The sequence below is a fragment of the Artibeus jamaicensis genome, unplaced genomic scaffold (assembly GCF_021234435.1).
Source record: "Artibeus jamaicensis isolate MK-2021 breed Jamaican fruit bat unplaced genomic scaffold, CSHL_Jam_final contig_525, whole genome shotgun sequence".
NCBI lineage: Eukaryota > Metazoa > Chordata > Mammalia > Chiroptera > Phyllostomidae > Artibeus > Artibeus jamaicensis.
This window is the reverse complement of record NW_026521874.1, coordinates 7602205-7627240: the sequence shown is the minus strand read 5'-3', so window position 1 is coordinate 7627240 and position 25036 is coordinate 7602205. Positions and strand designations below refer to the sequence as shown.

General features: G+C 51.8%; 1 long non-coding RNA gene across 1 annotated transcript in view; it reads left to right on the top strand.

Annotated features, from left to right (window-relative positions):
• Positions 1 to 264: 264 nt before the first annotated feature.
• LOC128628103 (uncharacterized) overlaps positions 265 to 25036 on the top strand; it is a 140038-nt gene continuing 115266 nt past the window's right edge. The window contains exon 1 of the long non-coding RNA XR_008392437.1: positions 265 to 352. This is a non-coding gene — a long non-coding RNA (uncharacterized LOC128628103). The remainder of the gene's footprint in view (positions 353 to 25036) is intronic.

Genomic DNA, 25036 nt, shown 5'->3' with positions numbered 1-25036 from the left:
CGAAATGTGCTGATATTTCTGGTTCCCTGTCCAGAGCACCTGATTTTTGCCGTGTATAATGCGCACCAATGTTTTGCTGGAATTGTACATGGTATTATTGTATGTAATCATTATATCCACGTATAATGCGCATCCTTATTTTTCCCTAAACAATTTGGGCAAAAAAAAAAAAAAGTGCGCATACACACTGCAAAATACGGTACTTGCGAAATTTATCCCAGTTTTATCCAGATTTCTAAGGCACGTATCCAGTAATGGGAAGGAGGAGGAAGGAACATTTATTTGAAGGCATGTTAGGTGCCTGATGGTTTGTAACTGTGTCCTCCTCAGATCCTCACAGCGACATCAGAAGGTTGGTGATTTCTGCTCCTTTTTATAGTGATAGGATCTTAAAGGACGATGACCTTCCTTTCTGGGAGGGTGGGAGAGTAACAGAGGAGGGACTCAAGCCCAGTTCTTCCCAGACGCCCTCCATCTTCCCGAGGGCACTTTGTTCCCGCAGCCCCAAGGTGGGGCTGCGCTGAGCACAAAGGGGGACGAATGAAGGGAGATAGTCACGTGCTACGTGCATTAGGCCAACTGCCACTGAAGCACCTTTGTGGAGGGGCCTTCTCAGCCCCCCAACTCTCCGGGGTCTGAAAGTCGGATGAGCCAGACTGCAAACCGACTCCTGAGCACTGGCCACTGAGGAATGGTTGCAGGGGTGGATCAAGGGGAGGAGCGTCTGAGGCTCTCATTGGGTGTTGCATTTCAAACCACATCGTCGTCACCTGATGTTGATACAATGTCCTGAATTGGGAAATACGTTTGCGGTGGATTGGCAGCCTGCGTGAGAGCTGGGAGGAGCCTGGGGACCAGGGGACGTGGCCTTGGCAGGGCTTTTGCTGGACATGGGTGTGGAGGGACAGGCTCCCCAGAGTGGGATTTTGAGCATCTCCAAGTTCAAAGGGCACTACTGCCTCGTTGCCTTTCCAGTTCTTCCTCCTCTGAGTCAGTCCTAGGATAGGGGAAATGCCTTTCAATTTCTCCCTTCCCCTAGTATTTGGTCGCTTAGAAGTTTCTCAGAAAAAAAAATAAGAGTCTCATGCTGTGATTGAGCCTTTTTTCTGGAAGTGGGGTCAAGGAAGTGGGAATCTTCTGCCTTTGCTGGGGTTACTTGGGGAACCCCCACGAAGACCACTGGTTCACCCCGTGAGTCACGTGGAACCACTGCAGGGAGTGGTTAAGGTCTTGGGTTCTGGGAGGACAGCGCTGCCCAAACAGAACTGTCTGTGATGCCGGAAATGTTCTGTGCCCGCACTCTCCGCCGTGATAGCCTCCAGCCCACACGCCACTATTAGGCACTTAAAATGTGGCCAGTGCGACTTAAAATGTGGCCAGTGTGGCCAGTGCGACTTTCTATTCGAAGTCCTTTGAAGAATTGCATGTGACTGATGGCTGTCGTCCTGGGCAGCCCAGCCCGAGAACCCGTCAGTTTCAAGGGCCCTGAGTCTGCCATTCTGTAACCGTTACCTTAGGAAAGTTCTTTCGCCGCTGACAGTTTTCTTAACGGTGAATGAGGGTCAGAATGGCACCTCCCTCTACCTCATCGTGTTCCGTGTGACAGTTAAGCAGCACTGAAATGCTTAGCATGGTGCCTAAACTTTCCAGTTGTCAGAGGACAAAATCTGAGGTTGGGACAGGAAATCACGAGGGCTGAGACGTAAAATGCCCTTGGTTGACTGCTCAGCGGCTGCCCTCCCACGCAGCCTTGGACACAGAGCTCCACTGTCGCCCGGGAATCACGTGGTCAGCCATTCACTTCACAGAAGGTGGGCCCCTCCCCAGCTCCCGTCCCACAGAAAGGTGGGTCTGTGCATCCTGTGGGGTCCAGGCCAATCATGGTGCCTCCTTCCTGCCTTTTAGTGATTGGTTTAGGTGAGGTCATATGATGTGGTTGTGGCCAATTAGAAATTGAGGGGGAATCTGCTGAGCTTTCCTGAGATGTTTTTCTCTCACTCATTTTATTAAAGATTTTATTTTTTTTGTTTTTAGACAGAGGGGGAGGGAGAGAGAAAGGGAGAGAAACATCAGTGTGTGGTTGCCTCTCAGGCACCCTGTCCCCCTTGGGACCTAGCCCACAACCCAGGCGTGTGCCCTGACTGGGAATTGAACGGGCGACCCTGTGGCTCAGAGGCTGGCCCTCGATCCACTGAGCCACACCAGCCAGGGCTTTTCTCACTCTTAAAAAGAGATACAAGAAACAGATGTTCTCTTTCCTGCATCTGGAAACTGTTTTCCGTGATGTCTAGACCTGAGCATCATTTCGGAGCCATGCCGGGCAGTCTCACAGGACAAGCCAACCCCCGGATAACAACCGGGTGGAAAGACAGAACCTGGGTTCCGGGTGATGTGATCGGATTTCCGAATTAACTACACATTCCTGTTCTTCCTCCGTCTTCTCTGACCTCAGCTGACTCTCGGTTTCAGTCCCTGACTTTGAACCTGAGTTCCAGCACCAGTTGGATCTTCCCCATTTTGACCCGAAGCTTGCCACACGATTTTTGATTTAATCCCCTGGCTGTGTGATTTCCCCAGTCTTAGGCTAGGATGCTGACTCCATCTCTCTGAAGTCCTGCCCGGGAGGGGCCGTTGGGGATGAAACCTTTCCTACCCTTTAGCTTCCTGTGTTGCCCACGCCATGCCGCTTTTCCAAGCGTGGTGGGAAGTGACTCAGCCACCTTCCGTCCAGCCCAGTGCATCTCAGGCCTTCCAGAGAGGGCCACCTGTGGACACTGTACTTTCCAAAGCAAGTCCAGCATTGGTGGGGAGAAACTGATGGGTCCATTTGATCCTTTTCAATTTCGTATTATCCACCTTTGCCCGTGACAGTCACTAAGACACTGACTCAGCACCGATGACATGTTGTTGAAACGTATCCTCTTTAAACACGCATCCCCTTTCATCCACACAGCCGCTCTGGGGTTGGTTTGCTCGTGATCCTTGTTTTGCAAATAAATAAGCGGAAGTCCCAGAAACTCAGAGCACACGTCCAAGATTCCCTGAGTAGGTGGCAGATCCAGAATTCTCTCCCAATCATTCTAGCTCACAACTCATGCTGAAAAACCGTTTATTATACCATCTCAGAGTTTTCCTTGCTCCTTGGAAGTCTCTAGAATAGCACGGTAACTGTCCTTCTTGTTTCCCACACGGCAGAGCCAGATTGGTGGTGACACTTTGAGGCCAAAGGGGACAGTTTCTTTCCATGCAGCTCCGCTTTCTCTCCCCATTTTTGGTTCTGTCTCCCCCACACCCTCATGTCCCATCAGGTGACAACTTTGGAAGTCACTCTGCCTGGATGGTTGGTGACTCCTGGATGCCCGGGTGTCAGGCTGTTGGTCTCGGTGGCTGAAAGCCAAGTTTCTGGGAAGTCGGAGGCCACGAGTGGCTGTCCAGCTTCTCTCTGCCTGCTGCTGCAGCCGCTTCAGGCTTTCAGGGGCGGAAAAGCTTTTGAAATGGCCACAGCCTGGCTGAGTTTGCACTTGTCCAAGTGTGACACCCCCATGGTCAAGGAGGCCTCCTGCTGGGGCTGCCACGACGGGACCCAAGGACGGCACACTGCCATGAGCTCCCTCCTCCTGCTGGGTCCTGGTGGCCCAGGTAATGTGTGCAGGAGGTGCGTTTAAACCGGGAGAACCCCCGAGAAAAGTTGGTTTCTCGTGAGAGCTGTTTGCTTTACATCTTAGAAGCACCTTCCTTCTCCCCACACCCCACCTGTGTGTGAGTGTCCAGGACCGGACGCTCACTTTAGTATCCAGCGGTGTGGTGTTCTGGTAGAAGCGCTTTGCTCAAGGGAAGGGGATCCTGCAGGGTCGTGAAGACTCGGAGGTGGGGGTAACGGGGGTCTTCCTCTTCCACATCTAATAACTGTAATGGTCAGATGTCGTCCGCACCCCCCACGTGTCACTTGCCAGCTTCCAGGAGAGCAGACGGTGGGTGCTGTTTGGTTGCTGATTCTTGGCCCCGGGCACGTGGCCGTGACCCCCAGCACTGCTTCCGTTCCGTCACTCCCATCTCTCTGTCTCAGCTCATTCTCCTGCTCCTCTTCATGTGGCAAATTCAGTGTCGGAACAAGTACTTTTTTCTCTAATGAAACATACTTTTCTGACTCAGTCAGAATCAACCCCTGGGTTATGTATTTCTAGAATTCTCATTGCTGCTTCTCCTTCCATAAATAGATCAAAGCAAGAATCAGCAGGAAGATCCACCATCCTGTCTCGGGACTGTGATTCACTAACATACCCCTGACCCTGACCCTGACCCTGAGCTTCCCCACGTATCCAGCTCATGCCCAGATGTCTATTCACCAGGCTCATTGGTGCCCCCAAAGCTCCTATAATTGAAAAATAATTTTGCTTATGGAGTTAGGTGAAAGGGGACCCCCCCAGTGCTAAAACCCCCGTGATCCAGGAACATGGATTTCCCATCACACCTTTCACGAAATCTGTTTCTTTATTGAAATGAAAACGGCTACGGATGTCTCTGAAATAGTACAAGTGACCATAACTTACTGCTGCAGCACAATTTCTCCCAGTACCTCGGGGGACAATAATTTATTATTATTTTTCTCTATAAGTCGTAAAACGGGGAAATGATTTAATACGCAGAGTAGAACTAAATTGTTTCCAAAGTGGCCAATTTTCGCGACGTTTAAAATGCTGCTGCGCGCCCTAGCATGGTTCCAATATCCTTTGACACTTTGAAAAGATTCTGGGGAACGTCACTGACTGCGGCTCGGGCTCCGGCCCCTCGCGTCTCCCTGCGGAGCTTCCCTGCAGCCAGGCCCCCGGGGAGGCGTGCCGACCCGGCACCTGCTGGCGTGCCACAAACACGGACTCGGGCGGTTCCCTGACCCGTGGTTGCTCCTCCAGGAAATCGTCTCACCTCCCCTCAGGTACTGAGTTTCACCGAACCCCTTTTACAGTCTCAGACTTTCCATTCACTGGGGTTGGACATTTTGAGCGAATTTCCAAGCGCTCCTGCGGGAGCGGAGGTGAGGGATGTGAAATGTCAGCAGGCGGCAGCGGGTGGCATGTGAACGCTCCTTTCCAAGTGCCTGTTCCCAGCGTTTTTGCACAGAGTAGTTCCTTTTATTTCCTACAAGAACCTTACGTGGTAGGAATGACTGTTGTACTCATTTTACAGGTGAGGAAACTGAGGCAGGTAGGCCTGGGCCCCGAGTTCGTGTTCCGCACTGGTTCTCTCCAAGCCTCTCTGGCATCTGCAGGACTATGGCCTGGACAGTCCTGGGGAACGTGGGAAGCTGGCGGGGATGATCTCCACAGGCTCACCAGGCTCCGGGACTGCTCACGGGGCCCCTCCCACTGCAGTGCGACCCTGCGCTGGCAAAAGGTATGCTTAGGAAACCCTTTGAACCTTGGATCGAAGGCTGTGAGAAGATTTGCAGGAAGGGAACTTGTGTACATTTATTTTTCAAAAATGTTTCTCACTTCGTCAAGCACAGCCTACTCTGGCTTAGCATCTGGTGCACTGCCTCACCCTCCCACAGCCCAGGGTTCCACAGCACCCACTTCGGGAAATGCAGCTGTCCCGCCTAGAGGTTCAGGAGGTTGGGGATCCCCAGGGACCACCCCGCATCTTCACTCTTCCAGGATCTTGCAGGAGAAAGGTGCACTCCCTCAGGACCCACACACCCCGAGGCTGTGGGAAGGTCCTGAACACAGCAGGAATAGCAGGACACACGGTGGGAATGGCAGAAGTGACCACACGTTGGGTCCAGCAGTTTCTAAGCAGAAAGAACTATGGTAGGGTGTTTACGTACTTTGCCCCCGGTGCTGACCAGAAGAGGGGGACACCACCCCAGGCTGGGTGGGGACGTTGCCTCACGCCCACCCCCTTCAGGCTGGCAAGGCTCCAGGAGCAGGTGACAGTCACTTGAGGTCGCCCATCAGTCTGTTGAGACTCTGTCGAAGCTCACTGCGGTCGGGGGTTCTCCCTGCCCAGACCTCCCTCCTTCTCCCCCTCTCTTTCAAGGCCTCACACCTGCATCTGCCCCTCCCACTTCTTCCCCTTAACCCTCCACAGCGTTGCCCTCCCCCCATGGCTTGCACATCGATCCCTGTCTCGAGGGTACCTCTCAGGGGGTCCTAACACAGAGGCCCAAATACCCTTGGCTTTGCTGCCATGTTGGGGCTGGATGGCCGTGTTCCAGCCCAGGATCCTGCGTTTGTGGTCTAGAGCGGGAGTTGGCCAATTAGAGCCCTCGGGCCAGGTCTGGCCAGCTGCCTGCTTTTTTTGCCAATAAAGTTTTATTGGCCCATAGCCAGGCTGTTCTGTGTATGTATGGCTGCTCCACGTTACACTGGCCCAGCGGAGTGGTCTCAACAAAGACCGTATAGCCCGCAAAGCCTAAAATATAATATACGCTATCTGGTCTTCTATAGAAGGACTTTGTCAATATGTGGTCTTGGACCATATATCTGGGTCTTTGAAAACTGCTTGGATAAAGGGTGTGTCCCCTGCCCTTTTGTCCATCAGCTTCTTTAAGAAACAAAGAATCTGGGAATTGGGGATTATAGTTCATTTGACAGGTCATTCTTAAGTACCCTCAGTGCTATTCATAAATGTTTACTGAGCTCCTACTAAGTACTGGGTGTTATGGTAGATGCCAGGTTGGATTCATTCATTCATTCATTCACCATCCATTCAACAAAGATTTCCAGAGCCCCGACTCATGCCAGCTGAGGCAGGATAGACAGAGGATGATCACACACGGTCCCCAGAAACCATCTCTGCTAGGTGGTTGAGTTCCTTACCATTTTTTATTTTGCTAACAAAACCTCAATTTCCTTCAGGGCCACAATGAGCCAGCCCCGGGGAATGATCACAGTGATCTACACCGACATCAGCAAACCCCTGCCCTTTGGCCTGTGGTTGGTCCAAAGTGGACAAGTAACTCAGATCTAGCCAATAAGATGGAAGGGGGTGCTTTGAGAAAGGCTTTCAGTATAGAATTTCTTTCCTAAAACAAAAAACAGGTTTGCAAGGAGAGAGATCTTTTCCTTCAGATCTTCTTTCCTGCCTCCCTAATTTGGGTTTTATCTGGGGAGGGCTTGGTGGCAGCAGTGGCCGCAGCCATTTTGTCACCACGAGGGGAAGGCAGAGTGACTCACAGGCATTGCCACTGACCCCTGCCATCATCAGCCATAGCAACAGCCCCTGCAAGGCCTCCTGCTGTGTGAGAAAAGTGTCCTTCCATTTAAACTGTCCTTCCATTGTCACTGTCACCGAATATTCTCTTCCTTGCATCTCAAAGATGTTCAGTGGTGCAGTCTCCCAGAGGAGAACACCTTCCAGTGTAATCCCAACTGCCAGCCAAGTCTGTCCTAGCCTCACTGGTCCAAGAAAAGTCTCCTCCAAGATGTCCCTTTCTCTCTCTCCAGGCTGTCCCTCGAGTCTTAAAGGGGATTGTTTTGTTGGCCAGAGCTCAGTCCAGTATTTCAGGATGTGAAAGGCAGTAGTGTGGGACCTTGGGAAGCTTCAAAAGGAAAGAAACCTGCTTCCCATTTGCACCTCGGCACCTCCCCTTGCAACCAGCAGGCAGCTCCCGGGGCCGGGCAGGCTGTCCAAGGAAACCTACTCCAGCACAATGTCGGCTTTTCAGAGATGAGACAGGGTGGAATGTGCAGGACGGTTTCAAGGCCCCGCTGCGGCCTTGGTGGTGGTGGGTGCGGGGTGGTGAGGAATCCGAAGAAAAGAAAGGTGATGAGTGCTGGGGGCAGGCGGGCAACAGGCAGAGCAGTCCACTCGTTCACCCTTGTAAGAAATCACATCACTCGAGTCACAGGAAAATAACCGATGTGTAGAGATGTTTTAATTTTACCCACCTGCCCCAGTCTCTACAGTAATCTAGTGAGGAAGATGTTATAATCATTTTCACAGACTAGGAAACTGAGACTCAGGCGCAGAGTGGGGGCTCGGATCACCAGGGTTTGTGATGTGAAAGGCGCCCCGTGTTTCCTGGTTCAAATCCGAAGGCTTCCAGGTCTTCTCTCTTCCATCTTGCTGCTTGACTCTCAAGGAGCCTTGAACGCCGAAACCACCTCCAAACCAACTGACCTAATGTCACCGTGGTGATAATGACGACAAAAATATCCATGATGATAATAACATGTCCATTATTCTATAGTGCTTTGTATGTCCCAGAGCATGCTAAGTTTTTCCTTGCGTTTTCTGGTTCAGTTTTTATACCAGCCCAAGGAAGTGGCATATAATATTATTCCTTTACATGAGGAAACGGAGGCTTTGGGAGCTTAAGGGACGTCCCCAGGATCCCAGGACTTGTAAATGGCAGAGCTGGGACCAGCCCCAGGTGTGTCTGTTGCTGGACCCCCGGAGCGGGTCAGCTTCACTGGCCTTCACCAATTCCCCTCCCTAAACAGGCTCTTCCCTTCGTCTCCGTCCCCCATCACTGTGTGGAGCCACCTCTGGGCGACTCCTTCTCTCCTGGACCCCACTGCTCCCTTGCTGCCGCCCACGTCCACCTCCTTCGCTCTCAGCGGAGGTGCGCAGTGGACCTGTGACCGGTGTTTGCTCTTCTCTCCTCTGGGGGCTCTGTGTTAGCCTGCCATGGGGGGTTGGGAAATAGGAGTGGAGGAAGCAGGGGGTCCCCGGGGACGGGACAAGGGCATGTCATCAACTACAGGATTTCTAGGGGAGCCTGTGTTAACTGTTTTGGGCCGGCAGGTCAAGTGCTCTCAGACTGGTACATCTGGTCAGCGGCTCAGCTCCTTGCTCACAATTTGTGGCTGGCTTTTGCCCCGCCTCTTACATGGGAAAGCGATACGATGGTTACATAACGTTTTAAAGGGCAGATGACAGAACAGAGCGCACATCTGCGACAAACGGAGACACCACCTTCTTGGACACCCCGGCAAGTGTGCGGGGGAAGATACTTACTTTTCCGTGACTTGTGTGGAGTGCTGCCCACGCTGCTGTCTCTGGGAGGAAGGGTTTGAGTCCCACCTGGAGCCTCTTTGTTCTACCCCAGGAGAGGCAGGGTTTCCCGCCACAAACTGTGCTCTGGGGTCAGAAAACCAGTGGGAAGACTCTGACCCCTTCCTCATGCATCTTGAAAAGGTAGCTTTGTGTCCCTGAGCCTCAGGTTAGCCAGTTGTGAGAGGGAAATGTACAGGCAGTTCCCATGCAGGGTGGTGGTGACGTTTGAATGACACCCAGCAGATAGAGACGGTGGCAGAATTTCAGCACATAGCAGACACTCAATACATGGTGGTAGCCAGTGATGGTAAGCTCTGGAGTGAGAAGGTTTTCACTGGCACCTACAGCTCGTCCCAGCCTCGGAAGACTGTTTTCTGCAAATCAGGCCTTTACTCTGTGTAGGATATTTAAGAAACGCACACGTTGATTAGTGTAAAAGTCATCCCATAGTCACCTTGTTAGGAAAAGGTGAAAATGACAAGAGGTACATAAGAGTACAATTAAAAGCCAATTCAATCCAGCCATCCCACAACACAGTCTTTGGAGTATCTCCTTTCTAGTTGTCCCTTCGTGCCTGGTGCGCCCGCTTTTTCTGTGAAGGCGCAGGTAGACACATTTTCTGCGTTGTGGCCACGTGCCCTCCGCTGTGACGCCTCAGCCCCTCCCGCCGCAGTGGGTCCCCAGCCCCCGAGAAGTCGGAAGGGGGTGAGTGCGGCCATGTTCCAGTCAGACTTGATTTTGGAGCACTGACATGTGAACTTCACATAATTTTTATGTGCTAGGAAGCATGATTCTTCTTTTGATCTTTTCCTCAGTCATTTTAAAAATGTAAAACAAAACAAAACAAAACCCATTCTTAGTTCACAGGCTATTCACAAAGAGTCAGTAAGCTGGGTGCGGCCTGTGGGCCAGAGGTTACCAACCCCGGAATCTGTGCCTAAATATTTGCACGCACTGACATTATACATTATCAATTTTGACTCTAGTTCTACGCACAGTTCTGAGTCCCGCTTGTTTTACTTGTGTGTATAAGAACTTGCCCATGTGACCAGATCTGTGAAAATCTGAACTTTAATGGCTACTCAGGATTCAGTCTGTAAAGATTTATGGTCTTTTTTTTTTTTTTAACAATTCCCTTTAGTTTGCCATGTCAATTGTTTTCATTTCTTTGATAATTAAAGTCATTGCTGTCATAACCTATAACCTGTACCCTCTATGTGAAAAAAAAAAAAAAAAAGATTCAGCTACAGATTCTAGAGAATCCTGCAACGTTGATTTAACCGAAATCCAGACAGTTCTCGCCCACGGACAGCTGGGGCCGGGCTCTCCGGCTGCCCCTTTCTCTTGAGGGGTTGAGGTAATTTCAGGGAAAGGTTGGCGCGTGGAGGTGGGAATCTGGATCACACGGGCTCCCTCCAACAAATCTCTCGGCTGCTGAATTCCATCTTCCTGCCCTCTACCCGCTGAGCAAAGTCACTGCCAGAAGCTGTTGGGGACACTGAGGTCCACAGAGGTTCAGAAGCTTGCCCAAGGTCGCGCACCATGCTGGTGGCCACATTAGGATTAGAACTCCGGGCACCTTCCTTTCTCGGACATGTTGGTCCAGTTGTGTTGAGCAGACAAGGTTTATGAGTAGAAGAATATGGGGAAAAGAAATGTGACAGTCCCCCCCCACACACACATGCACACGCACACACATACACGCACATGGAAGGAAAGGAAGAAAAAAATACTCTGGCCCATCCAGCCCGTGCCGATTTCCTCTGTTGGGATTTAACTTAATTCAACCTTTCGGCTTGTTTGCCATGTACGCCAATTTCCTCCTTTCCCAGAAACAAATCGAGGTGTCTCTTGAACTCGTGTATACTCTTACTTCCCTCGCCTCCCTGTTTAACATGTTCCATATGTGTATTAACCCAGGGGGACGCCGGCCCCCTCGCTCCCCGAGACATCCGATGCCTGGGCAATGTTCCCTCCCGAGTGCTGAAACCTCCGCGGAGTGGAAAGCCTCTCTTTTCCTTCTGCCCTTTCATAAACGGGGGCATTTCTCGGGAAGCTCATTTCCTTTGTGCGCTAGACCAGTGCTTTTATTGTGCGCGCCCGTGCGCTGCGAACACCTCGTTGCCGGGCCTCAGAAATCACCGTGTGTCCGGATCAGGCGGAGGGGAGACCTGTGGAGCCCAGGGAGCTTCCGATGGCAGAAACCAGGGGCGAACGGTGCCAGTTCCCGAACAACCGTTTGTGACTGGGAAAAAAAAAACAACTCAAACACGCAGGAGGGAAAACTTTACAGGTGGGAAAACTGAGGCCCCGAGCGGTCACCTGGCTTGTCCAAGGTCATCTGGCTCGTCAGGGGCATACAACCAAAACAGTCTCAGTTGCCAGGATAAATGTAACTGCGGTGCACCCCCAGGAGAGAGCCAGTGAGAAAGGGGATTAAAGCTCGTCCCCAAATTGCTGGGATTCGTGAGGAGCTCTAGGCCCAGCTTTCGCCTTTCATCATTTCTTAGCTTTCCCGCACTTGGTGCTGCCCGTCGTGGGCAGCTTATGAGAAAGAAAACACACGCACATCTATTAGCATCTCTGATACGTTTATTTCAAAAAAAAAACAAACAAGTGAAGGGTATGTTAAAAATCAATGAGCATAATTTTTTTAAATTGAACTGCAAAATATTCTTATTTATTGAACCGGGCCAGAGTGAATGAAAATTTACATTATTAGAAGTCTCCCTCTGATAGTCTTTAATCGAAACGAGGAGTTTATCTGGTGAATAGGGACGGTGGCCGTAGAGGTGAGTGACCACGCGTGCCGCGTTTCCCAGGGAATCCCAGGGGTTGGAGGATCAGTTTCCACGCCCGTAAACGGTCACCACGAGTCACGGAAACTGGGCGCCGCTGTTTCTTTCAGCCCCGTCCCATATTTTCTCTGCACCTGGGCCCCTATTATTTTGTGAATTGGCTCAGTTCTCTCTAGAGCAGCCATTTCAACCACTGTGCTGCAAGAATTTTTAAAACATACAATACCTGACTATTTATATTTAGTCAGGGGCACTGACCTCTTTTTCCTTAGATTTTCAAATTTAAAACAAAAAAATGACAACAGCCAACACAACAATAGCTGCCTGGCGTGAATGAATCAAAATTATACCTATTTTTTCTGTGTCAGATCAGCAAAAAATATATTTTTGGTGTGCCCTGGAATTTTAGTAATTAGTTTATTTGTGCTGTGAGATTAAAAAAAAAGGTTGAAAATCGCTACTCTAGATGAATTTATTCTTAAATATAGCTTCACCCATTCCCCCATCTGTTTATTATTCAACACATATTTATTGGCTCTTTAGTATATGCTACTCCTCGGGCAAGATGGGACGTCAGCTGGGGTGCCCCGCTTCCCCAGATTTCTGATGGAATCGTGATTTGAAGCCGTCCGCCCTCTCCGCACGACCCCAGGGGAGGTTTAGAAAACACGGTCAGCAGGGCCAAACAGTTCATCGGCAGAGTAAGGAAGAGCTGTACCTGCAAGATTTAAACCAATTGTAAACGCTGTAATTTCTTGTTGTTGTTCTTCAGCCAGCCTTGAGTTACTACTCCCAGACCACCCCCTGGATGGCACTGGGACTGGGAACTGACTCCCTTCTGCCCCTATTCTGGGGTGAAGGCCTTTGTTCTTTATTCCCCTGTCCCACCCCCTGCGCCCCAGGCCCTTCCCTGCTCTCACAGAGGGTGTGAGCTGGTGCAGAAGTCACCCAGAGTTCAGGTTCTTATGCCTCTAAGCTCCAAACCCACTGTCCTTATTCTGCTCTGGGATGTGGGGCTGGCACCCTGCACACTTGATTTCTGCCTCAACAGTGGTCGCCTCTTGGGCTGTACCAATAGGGAACAAGCACAGGGAATTGGCTGGCTGGAGGAGGTGAGGGATGTGTTAATCAAGGAAGGCAGGGAACAGTATTTCAAGTCAAGGAACAGCATGGATGAGGGCAGGGAGAGAGAATGGCGCAGGTGGGCTGTGGAGAGAGGGGAGCAGTGAGAGGTGTGAGTGGAGAGGAAGGCAAAGCCAGGGGGCACTCAGGATGGGGTGCAGGTGAAGTTATCGCCTCGTTTCAGAGGAGGAAACACGGGTATGCCCTGAGGGCCCCAGGCAGGTTCCGCTCTGCCCCTAGACAGCCCGGGGCGGCGGGTAAGACTGGTCCAGTGCTGCAGTCCAGTAGAAATAAAGTATGACATGTGTGGAATTTTAAATTTTCTCACAGCCACTTACAGAAAGAAGACCCAGGGTGAATTAATGTTAGTAATAGATTTTCATGGAACCCAGCATGTCCCGAGTGTTCTCATTTTAACGTGCAGTCAGCATCGGAAGACCTGCAGGAGGAAATTTACCTTCCCTGCTTCATGCTCCACCCTCACCGCCCCGGGTGCATTTCCCAGTCGCAGCCCCTCTTGGCGCGGACGCACAGCGCCATTGCCGCCCCGTCAGACGGTACCTCCGCAGAGCGAGACCAGCTAGGTTCCAGTCCAGCCCTGTCCACCAGTGAGCTGCTTACCCTGGGCAAGTTCCTGCATCCGACTGTTCTCTCATCTGTAAAATGGAAATAATAACAGGGCCCACCTAGTAAGACTGTAGAGAGACCTGAATGTCAGTACATTTGAAAGAGCCCCCAACAGTAGGTAGTAACAATGATAACATCATTATGAGTAATTATAGTTATGTTTATACAGGACATACAGCAGTACTTACAATACGATAACAACTGTAATCATAACTATTGGAACACAGCCGTCACCCTGCCCAGGTGTGGAGCCCGTTGGCAGGGCCGGGAGGGGTCGCAGGCAGACTGGCTGGACGTTTGCTGCTGGCTCCTCCTCAGCAGAAGAAATTCAGGGACAAGAGGAAGAGGATGTTTTTAAAAATGCAGTTTGCATCCCAGAATATCAGTTCACCCCAGACCCCAGAGGGTTCGTGAGGTCTTGGGATAGTTTTAAAGGCTGGATCCACTCCAGTCTGTCTCTCAGCCCCCCAACCCCCATGTGTTCAGCATTTGGAAGGGACTCTGGAACTCATAAAATGTGAAAATCCCAATCAAAACATGACCGTTTTCTGTTCTGGAGCTGAGGCTTGGGCGAAGCAGTCCTGATTCCCAGGGGCGCCGTGCAGGCCGCTGCAGTCCAGTCGAAAGAAAATGGCCATTAAACGGTGAAGGGTGTTGTCGACACCCAGCCCGGTTCTGCCCCAGCCCGGTTCTGCCCCAGCCCGCTGGCTCCTGCGAGCACCAGACTGCCTCCTCTGTTTGAACATCCTGACAGCGGCGGCTCCGACTGCCCTCCCCTCTAATCCAGGAGCAGGGGCCCGCCCTGAGTCCAGGCCTTGGGACTTTAATGCAACATGGAGTTCACCGGGATTCTGAGGCAAAATAAACTCACTCTCCTCTTGACCCCATCTGGACTCCCCCCTCCCTCCCCAGAGGTGATAATTACTGAAGGCTTAACACCTCTCCTGTATCTTTATAAACCCGGTGCTGGGCGGGAGATGACAGAAGTCCCAACTCACTGCAGAGAACATTTGCCCTGGGGGAGGTGGAGCGGGGGTGGGGCAGGAGGTGGCAAGTCCCCAGAGTTGTGCCTGTCTGGCTCACTGGAGGGGAGTGGAGGGGCACGGGCCACCTGGGACAGAGCCCTGGAGCCAAGGCTTCTCCCTGAGCCAGTCCCCACCGTTGAGGGTGGGGAAGCTCTGGCCTGGGCAGAGGTTCTCAGAGAAGGGGAGCGAGACTCCCATTTAACTCTCCCAGACCCACGCCTTTCCCTGGCTTTCACTGCTCATCGGATGGAGATGGGACTTATCTTCAGACCTGGTGATGCTTAACATGGTCAGTTCTCTGCTGTCCTCTTGGGCACCATCTGGTGACCCACCTGGTTCTGGAAACTTCTGTGTAGGACCTTTGCGTGTGCTGCCGCCTGCGTCTCCACTCTGTTCTTTCCCTTTTCTCCTGACTTTCACCCGTCTGCCGTACTTTAGGTCCCAGGTCAAACGTCACCTCTTCAGTGAAGAAGACGTGAAATAATAGTTGCACATAGGACTCATTAAAGAAATTATGGTGCAAGCAGTCGATGGCACATGAGGCAGTTTGGTAAAAGAATGAGAAGTTCTTCCCGTGTGATTGGGGATGGTCTTCATGAAAAATTAGGTGGAAAAAAAGGCACAGAATATTGTGTATCCTTGACTACCGTTTCTGTGAAAATACCGACTGCATTCAGGGTCCGGCAGAAGTAACGCCCGTGGGAGTGTGGTTGGAAGGGTAATAACATGGGTGTAATAATTAATAGTTTTAATTTGAACATTTCACCTGGAATGGCATAGGGTATGCTTGTGTGTGATATTGTTATGTTACAGGATTACTTGCTTATGATTTTGTAACGAAAGGTTTTGTAATTAAAAGGGGGGGCGTTCTTTGTCCCGGACTGTGTATATAAAATGTACGTGTGTTCAGAACCATACGCGCACCCTTGTATTTTCAGCATATTAAGTGACAAAGCAGATGACCCAGAGTCTATGTCAGGCGTGACCAAACTTTGACATTAGGTCATACACCCATGTGGAACAGAGCTGGACAAATATGCAACAAAACATCGACACGCGGAGCAGTTTCAGGTGACCTCTTTTTCCTTCTGTGCTTTTTGATTCCCCCCCCTCCCAAGGAGCATGTTGCCTTTATAACCTGAAAACTAAATAAGATGCAGAGGCAGCGTGAGGGCCGTTCAGCCTCGAAGTGTGCGGATTCCAAGGCCGGTTGCCTTCGCTGGGATCCTGGCTTGCTACTCACTGGCTGTGTGACTTCAGGCACATGGCTTAACCTCTCTGTGCCTCTGTTCCTTAGTAAAATGGGTGTGATGATAACAGTGGGTAGTGCATAGGGTGCTTGTCCTCACTAAGTGAACGTGTGTGAAAACACATGCTAAGTGTCACAACAGTGCTTGTTATTTTTGTTATCTAAAAAATATTATATGCAAGTATGGGACCTACTTAAACATATATAAAATCAAAAATATGCATCATCACTCTTAAAATACATATGTATGTATACTGTATGTGCTTGTTTGAGAGAGTATGACTGAATGTAAAATGTACTATTTTTACTTACTTTTTATCCTTACTCAAGGACATACTTTTTCATTGCTTAGAGAGAGAGAAAGAGACACATCATCATTGATTGGTTGCTTCCTGTACACTCCCAGCCAGGGATTGAACCTGCAACCTTTCGGTTTATGAGATGACATTTTAACCAACTGAGCCACACTGGCCAGGGCTAAAATACCTATTTTCTGATGTTCATTTTATACTGCTTGACGTACATGTTTGTAACTAGCTTGGTCAGTTGACATAACAGAGCTAGAAGGTGTCCGGGCGTCCCCTGCCCCAGCGTCCCCCTCGGAGGCAGTCAGTGTCTACCCTGAAACATTCTGTGCATGTATGACCAAGCATGCACACAGGCACAGGCATGCCCACACGTACACACGCAGACCTAAAACATCCAGCTCTTCTCCCCTAAGCGCATCCCTCAGTGGAAATGTCCTCTGCCCAAAGCACGTAATCTCAAGTGTTCTCGCATGGCACCACAAGCCTTGGGGACAGACAGTGGCCCGCCCTGGACACCCCAGCCACCTCGGAGCTGTGACATGTCGGTGCCGGCAGCAAGTGCTCTGAGAGCAGCGGTGCGGCCGGCGGATGCGGTTTGCTCGGCTACCGTGGAGAAGGCGATGGGAGGCTCTGGAGGGTCTGCCCCGGCGTCCTCCCACGGAGCCCCGGCCCTTGCCCGGGCGCACACGGACTCGCTGTGACAACTGACTGAGCAGCTCTGATTAATTAAATGTTTCACCCCGAATTTGTAGAACATCATCTCCGGCAAGTCGGCATAACGCCGGCCACACTGGGCTAATTAGCTTGACAGGTCGCCCGGCTGGTGTGCCGACACCCGGCTCCTGGCAGGCCGGCCGGGGAGGCTGGTTTCAGCAGGGAGGGTGCGGGTCTGGGGTTCGGCTCGCGTGCTGGTTGGGACGGCACTAAGTGAAAGAACCCCTCCCAGTCACCCCAAATGTACAGTCACTCTGTGCGTGAGTGGCGGGGTGGAGGGGGCATGCTAGGTGCTGAGTATTTTCCAGGCCTTCCCATCTCATGTCGATAAGGACTTTTCTGGTTGCCGGGCTAGAGAACCCAATACTGGTCGGCTTGTGCCCAGAAGGCGTAGTTTACAAATCACGTCCTCGACGATCGTTGTTGGCTCCTGGAATTGAAAAGTTCTGGGGTGTACCAGCTTCAGGAATGACTGGATCCAGGGCCCTGTTGTCCTTAGGGCCTGGCTGATTCACTCTCTCCTGCGTTGGCATGTTTCTGCTATATTGTTCTTCAAGGTCAGGGATGACTCCAGTTCCCAGAGGGGCAAAGACAGAGCGTCTTTTCCAGAGGCTCCAGCAAAGTCTGTTTATATCTCATTGTCTCTCAGAGAGATGGCTGTGTGTCTATCTCCCGGGGGATGTGTGGGGTTGGTGGCTTAGGCTAATTGGGGCCCATTCTCGAAGCTGGACTGTGAAGGGTCACCCTACCCAAACCACGTGGGTAACAACAGGAGGGCTATTTCCCAACGAAATCGAGTCCTGCTTTTCAGCCATGTGCGTGGGCATGGTTGGCAAACAGCAGACACGCCAACCCTGGAGAAAGGTTAGAAAGAGCCCCACTTTCGCAGCTGAGAAAACTGAGATACAGGAAGATGACATTAGTTGCCCTGAATGATGCGGTAGGTGTGGGCTTGGATTTCACACCGGCCTGGCTCTCAAGCCCATGGCCTAACGCGGCACCGAACCGCCTTCCCGCCTTCCCGCCTCACCCTGCAGTGTCCTTCGGCTCTGTCCGTGGGTCCTCACCCACTGGCCTCCATCCCCTCCATCCCCTCCATCCTCTCCTCTCTGGGAAGCTTGTTGCCGAGCAGTGAAGTGCACCATCAGGGAGAGTTTCTGCAGGAAGTCCTTGCCTTGCCAGGTGTACCCCAGAGATGGTCATTTGTAGATTTGAGTGTGTAAATCATTTTACTTATATGCTAAAGCACATAATAACCAAAATGACAATGATGGCCATAGGACCACTGGTCCCTAAGAGAAGTCTTGCACCAGGCACTGTAGTAAGCATGTCTGCGTTTAATTCTCAAACCATCTCTATAATGCAGAGGTAGTCATAATGTTACCATTATTATGCTGGTTAAACTGTTGTACAGTTAAAGAAATAGAGGTACAGAGAGGTTAAGTACCTAGCCCAAGGTCACACAGCTAGAAAGTGGCAGAGCAGGGATTCACACTCAGTCTGTCTGACTCCACACCGTAATAGGGGCTCTCATCCCAGTAAGCTTGGGGTTGCATTGGCATCACTGCTCAGGATCAGGCGAAGTGAAGGGGAGAAAGATTTACAGAAAAATAAAAATGAATCTTGGTGCTGTGGCTTGCGCTGGGAGAGGCACCAGGCATGACAAGTAGATTCCGATTCACAGATACATGAGAACGATCACTCAGGGCCTTCCATGCGAGGGCACAAATCCCTTTTGTAGAACAGCAGGATCTTTCGGGGGCATATTCCAGCCCACCGTGACTTCCTGTCCCCAGCTAAGGGCCCAGGAGGCCATTCAGCACCTGGTCAGTCTGTACTCATTGGCCATCATGTTTAAGACCACAGTGATTACGTAACGGCAGCGTTGTTGGTCAGAGTTCCTTCTCTGAAAGTTGGGGGTCGGCAGAGAGGAACTAAAAGGTCTCCCTGAACACTCACACGCACGCTGACTCATTCTTGGTTTCAGGGGGTGGGCCCACTGACATGCGATCCAGAGCCCGGCAGGGCAGCCCGCTCCCTATGCCCTGGAACCACCTGGGGTCTGTTTCCAGGTGAAGGGAGAGGGGTGCAGCCAGCTTGCAGAGAGAGAGGCAAGGGTGGAGAAAGTTCCCTGAGGGCTGTTTTGTCCTGTTCCACTGCACCTTCCACAGGCTCGGTCAGATGCATTCCAGTCTTACGGTTCCCTGTGCCTTTTTCCCTTTGTAGTACGTACTGCCTAAGAAATGGCGATCAGATTTCTGTAGCTAACAAGCACACCCGTCTCATGTACCCATCTGGCTCAGCCTTAAACGCCCAGCTTCTCTGCCCAGACCTGGGTCAAGTCCCTGGGGCGAAGGACTTATTCAGGGGGCGTCCTTTCCCAGCAGACCTTCCCTCTGACCTTCAGACTCTGCTGGAACCCGGGTCCCAGACAGCAGCCCACAGGAGCCCTTCCCGTGGGGGCCAGCTGAACCACCTTGGAGTTCTCGTCCCCCAAGGTCAGCGAAACCTAGCTCCATGATTTCTCCCGTCAGCAGACAATTGGTCGTTTCCCCAGGCCGCCTGAGTAACACTGATGCCCAGCCTCAGATGTGGGCCGTGGAAGACTGTCTCTCCTCCTGGGTGCCCTGGGGCCTTGTTAAACCTCTCTCCCGCTCGTGGAGTCAATGTCCAGTCTCAGAAATGGCCCCTCTTGCAGCCCAGGCAGGGGGGCGGGCACGACTCAAATCCCTGGCGTTGCTGTTGGAGCCTCACTGTCTCTCTTTAGGGCTGATAGTTAAAAATTCATGGTTATTTTCAAAGGAGAAAAAATGCTTAAACTGCTTTCCTCTTCACAAACATTCCCCTTTTTGATTCAAAATCAAAGTTTCGTCTAGACAGGCGAGGGCTTTTTGCTGACCTATCTTGCCAGCTCAGAAACCTTGAGGTTTTCCGAGCGCAGCGCCCCCACCCCTGCCCGGCGGCTGGTCGCCAGCTCCATGTTCCTCTCAGACAGGTCCCCGAGCAGCTCGGAGAAGAGCTCATCGGGTGGAGAAGCCACAGCTGACCACTGGCAGACCCTTCCTTTGGCTCCACCGTCTTCCCTCACAAGTTCTCTGCTCTGGCGGCCGTGTTAACTCCCTGGCACAGAGTAGTGTGATTTCATGTTTGAGCAACTGTAAAACTCCCCCCACTGCTCTTGTGATTTCTCCTTTTCCTCCTCGACTTCCGTCTGGTCTTCTCATCCAAGCAATAGGCGTCCACAGGAGAAAAATTAGAACTTGAACAAGCCCCAAAGAAAATAGCTACCCCTTCCCACGATCTTACTCTACAGTGTTTCTTGAAATACACGCACATATGTTCCTGTATTTGCGTATATCAGCGTCTCATAATTTAGCCCAAAGTTTTGGAGCTTAAGCGGTAAGAATTACTCGTCCAGTGGCTTCCGTGGGTCAGGAGCTGGAGGGCAGCTTGCTCGGGCGGCAGCGGTGGCTCGGCCTCTCTCAGGAAGGGACAGCCGGTGTCGGCCGGCGCTGTGATCGCATCTGTGGGCTCTGCTCCCCGGATGGTGCCCTTGCGGGGCTGGCCCGGCCGCGCTGGCTGCGGGCAGGAGACCTCAGCTGCCTACCGGGTGGCACTTCCTTTCCATAGGCTACTTGGGTGTCCTCACGGCCTGGCAGCCGGCCCCTCCCAAGGTGAGTGATCGGGGAAGGGGCCACGGGGAAGGGGCAGCGACACTGCTGACCTTGTCTCCAAGTCCCACTTCATCACTCCTGCCACACTCTGCAGGCCACACGGACCAGCCCTGGCGCAGCGTGGGAGAAACCCGCCCGGTGGTGAGGAGGCGAGGGTCTCTGAATCAGGCCGTATGGGTGGTTGGCTACCATTATACAAATGCGTGACATTGTCTAATACCCTCTGTGTCTTTCTTTTTCTTCGCAAATTAAAATGGCACCGTAGCATGTGTGCTAACTTAGCAGCCGTGAGAGGGCCTCTCGTGTTTTCCTCGCCATCCCTTTTGGCTTCTCGAATTTTCCACCCCTTGGATAACCCATGTTCTGTATCGAGGCCCCTCAGTTTCACAATTCCCAGGGTGGTTTCTGGTCCTGTGGTCGGACCGTGACCGACCCTGAGGACTGTGGCTCTGTGCCAGGCACCGAGTGGGGCCCCGTGGGGCCAACAAGGAGCAGAGTCTGGGTCTGCCCCGTGTGGGTTGTTGCCCCCAGAAGGGGTACGAGAGACCCTCGGGAGCCCTCACGCACTCCTGTGGGTAGGGAAAGGCCTCCCCGAGTCAGTAGTGCTTTTAGGCTGAGATCCGAAGCGTAGCCCGGAGTTAGGCACGGGGCAAGTTCCTGGCATTCCCAGGCCGGAGGAAGGGGCTGGCTCTTTTGCCGACTGCCGTTAGGGGCATCCGCCTGCCTGGCCGGGTCGGGCCACTTGCTGTCCTTTCTGCGTCCTGGCGCCGAAGCCCGTTTTGCTTCCAGCCATCAATCACCAGTTGCACTCAATCCACAGACATTTCTGAGCCCCAGTTGGCTTTGCAGCTAAAGCGGCCACGACTCCAGCAGAGGAATATCATAACCACGTTGGGTTCTTGGCGCCTGTGCGGAGATGCCTAGAGAACATGGGGAGGCCAGCCAGAGAATGTCCATCTATCCATCTTCTATTTCCTCACGCAGGCCCTGAGCACCTGCTCAGGGCCCAGCTCTCTGCTAAGCACCGGAGTGGGAGGCAGCCCCATAACCGAGTCAGGCATTCTCTCTGTTTTTGAAGAACCCACAGTCTGACGAGGGAGGGAGCAACCAGAGGAAAAATTGCAATGGATATTGTAACGCACAAAGGGAAGGAAGAGGAGGAAGCGAGGGACTGCCTGTAGTCACCAGAATAGGTTTCTCAGCAGAAGTGACATGGACCAGAGCATTGAGCAATGAGAAGGGATTTTCCAGGTGTGGGAGGATGAAGTATTCCAGGCAATGAAAATATAATATAAAAGGGTAAAGCTGAGAGAAAAAAGAAACATGTTAAGCATGTTACAGAGGAGACTCTTGGCTTAAGTGTAGGGCACTCAAAGTATAGGACGCCTGGCCGGGGGTGCGTGAGGAGGAGGTGGCAGGATAAGAAAGGGCCAGATCGTGAGTAGTCTTCTTTAGCAGGCTAAAGAGTTTGGATGGAGATATTTCGGGTTAGAAGAGGGGGAAAAGGAGAAATCACTGCACCCTGATCTGTGTTTTAGAATGATCGCTATGGCTGTTCTGCATAGGAAGGCTTCATCTATTTATTCAACAAGTGTGTGCTGAGCGCCTTCTCTGTCAGGCGTTCTGCTGGGAGCTGGGGGGAGCTGTGGATCAGACAGACAAGCGCCCCACCTTTTTTGAGCTTTTATTCTCCGGTAAGAGAAAGGTAATAAATGAGAAAAAATATATATGTGTGTATGCGTGTGTATTTATATATGCCAAATGCTGTGAAGGAATAGTAATTTTCGGGTTCTATTCAGATGGTCCAGAGGTGGCCTGGGGTTATGTGGGGACAGGGAGGGTATCTCAGGAACAGTGTCCTTTGAGATGAAGTTATTGTCCCTGGAAGGAGATGGGATTAAAAGGAGCAGCTGGGAATTAATGCAAAGTGAGGTGAGTTATGCAGGGGATGGATGGGCAGGGTTAGAGGCAGGGCAGAGAGATACATCTAGGGTCGGACATATCCATTTTAGGCCATCGTGGCAGGAACACACAACATGTCCCCTTAGTTCTGATTTGTTTTTCTCCTGGCCACACAGCTAGACTACATTTCCCAGCTTCCCTTGCAGTTAGGTGGGATTACATGACTGAGTTCTATCCAATGAGATAGGGGTAGGAGTGACAGGGGTGTCTTCTAGGCCTGGACTCTAACACCTCCCACTCAATTTTTAATGCCTTTCTTTTGCTCACCTGCCAGCCAGATGTGCAAGGTCCAATAGAGGATCCTGAAGCTCTAGAACAAGTTTTCTCCACTGTCCGTATTGTGGACCAGCTCATTCTTGTCATGGGGGCGGTCCTGTGTATTGAAGGATATTAAGTAGCACCTCCGGCCTCCACCAGCTAGGTGCCGTTTGCCCCTGACTCCAGTTCTGACAGCCAGATGTCTGTCCCCTTCTGAGGACCTCTGCCCTAGAAGATAAGGCGGGGAGCTCCCTGGGTCCCTCAGTGGCTGTGTGGGAAGAGCTAGCTGCCTTGCTGACCCTCATTGAACTTTGACATGAATGAGGAATAAACCTGTGCGAAGTTAAGCCATAACTTTGTGCAAGATTTGGGGCTTGTTTTTCTTTCATGGGCGCTTAACCCACCCTCCTACACCATTCACATTCGGAGCTGGTGGAGGTCTGGACCAGAAATACGACCGATCCAAGTTGTGAGAGCCTGAAATGACCCAGAAAGTGAGCGGAGAAAGGGCCTGAGTTCTGGACTACTGGGCAGTAGGAAATTTTACAACGTGGACAAAGGAGGAGGAGGGGTCCCCAACGGAGGCTGAGGGCAGGAGGTCGCAGGCCAACCAGGCGAGGCTGGTTCCGTGGGTACCAGGGGAGGAGGAGATCGGGAGCCCAGGGGGAAGGAAAGTTAGTATCAGAAAGGAGTTCGGGCTGCCGGCTATCAGGTTAAATCTGGAGATTAAGAACCAGGGCGAAGAAGTAATAATCACCATGGAGCGCAGGTGTCAAAGGTCAGGCAGCTGGTTCCAGTCTGGGAACAGTCCTCGTTCCCAAGGCAAACCACTCCACTTTCTGGGCCTCGCCTCTCTCTCCGCCGGAGAGTGTCATTTTCGGCTCTGTAGGGTAAAGGAAGCCAAATATGTATAAGGCTTTAATCTGGCTCCCACCGGCTTCCAGCCCCGCTCTGGCCCCCGAAGAAAGGTGTTGTATAAATAAAAAATACTGTCATTACAATGTGCTGGACAAGTGTTTGATAAAGATCAGAGGAAGGCTGGGACCCTTAATGGCCACTCCAGGGAGGGGGGTGGCACTGATGCGATCTTTGTGTTTCAAGAGAAGTTTGTAAAGGAAGCCATGTGGCAGAGGCTCGCTGGGATGGTTTTAAAAATGAAGGAAATACCCCATTTCCTGATTGTAAGAAAATATGGGTGGAACAAGCCTTAAATGAGCTGGTCGGGGCTCTGACTTTGATGTCAGATGAATGACAATTATCTCCAAGGCAGGAACACAATGTAATGAACTCGCCCCACTTTTCCATGAAAAACAAAATCACCGAAGGGGCCTTGAGTTGGAAAACAAAGGCGCTCTTGATAGGGAGGCTTCAGGCCGGAGGACTTGGGCCTGGGGGTGGGGGGCCCTCTTCGGCTGTGGCTAGAGGCCACCGAAGACACCAGGGCTGCTGGGCCCCAGGACAGGCTCGGGCTGGAGTCCGCAGCAGCGGCTGTGTTGCTGCTGTTGAATTTAGCAAATGCTGATGGAAGGCCTACTGTGTGTCTGCCCCTGGGTCTGGGTCTCTCTACAGAGCTCACTCAGTAAGGGAGTTCACAGCCTAATGGGCTTGACAGTCAGAACACAGGATGCCTTCCAACCAACTAACCTTCCTTCCCTCCCTCCCTTTTTCCCTCCCTCCCTCCCTTTTTCCCTCCTTGCTTTTGCCCAACAGTATTTACTGACCACCTACTGTGTGCTAGGCCCTGAGCTGGGTAAGGGGAATTGATGATGAACCTGGCAGTGGGGTTCTGCCTTCACGGCGACTGGGAAGAGATGACACTAGATGAGACCCACGACGAAGGACACTGAGGGGGGAGCACAGAGAATTGTGGGCACTCACAGTGGAGGTGTGGAGGGTGAGAGGTGGACAGTAATAAAATAGTCAGAAGTCAGGACTGATCCCACAGGGGAGGTCAGGTTTCAGAGACAGACGAGGGATGATGCTTCAGCTGGGCTTCGGAGGGCGGAGAGGAGCTGCCAGGTGGACGGGATGCGGGAAGCGCATTCCAGGCAGAGGGAACAGCAAGGCGAAGGTGCGGAGTCTTGTAACAATGCACAGTCTGTAGCAGTTACAAACAATTCAGGACCTCTGGGGAAGAAAGTTCAAGAAACAGTGGGAGAGGAGCCCGGGACAGCAAACAGGGTCGGATCATAAAGGGTTCCTTTGACCAAACCGTGAAGTTTGTTTTGAAGTTAATCGGGAGCCAGTGAAGGGTTGTGAGCAGGGAGGCGACCTGATCAGAGCTGTGTTTTGGCAGAAGCCC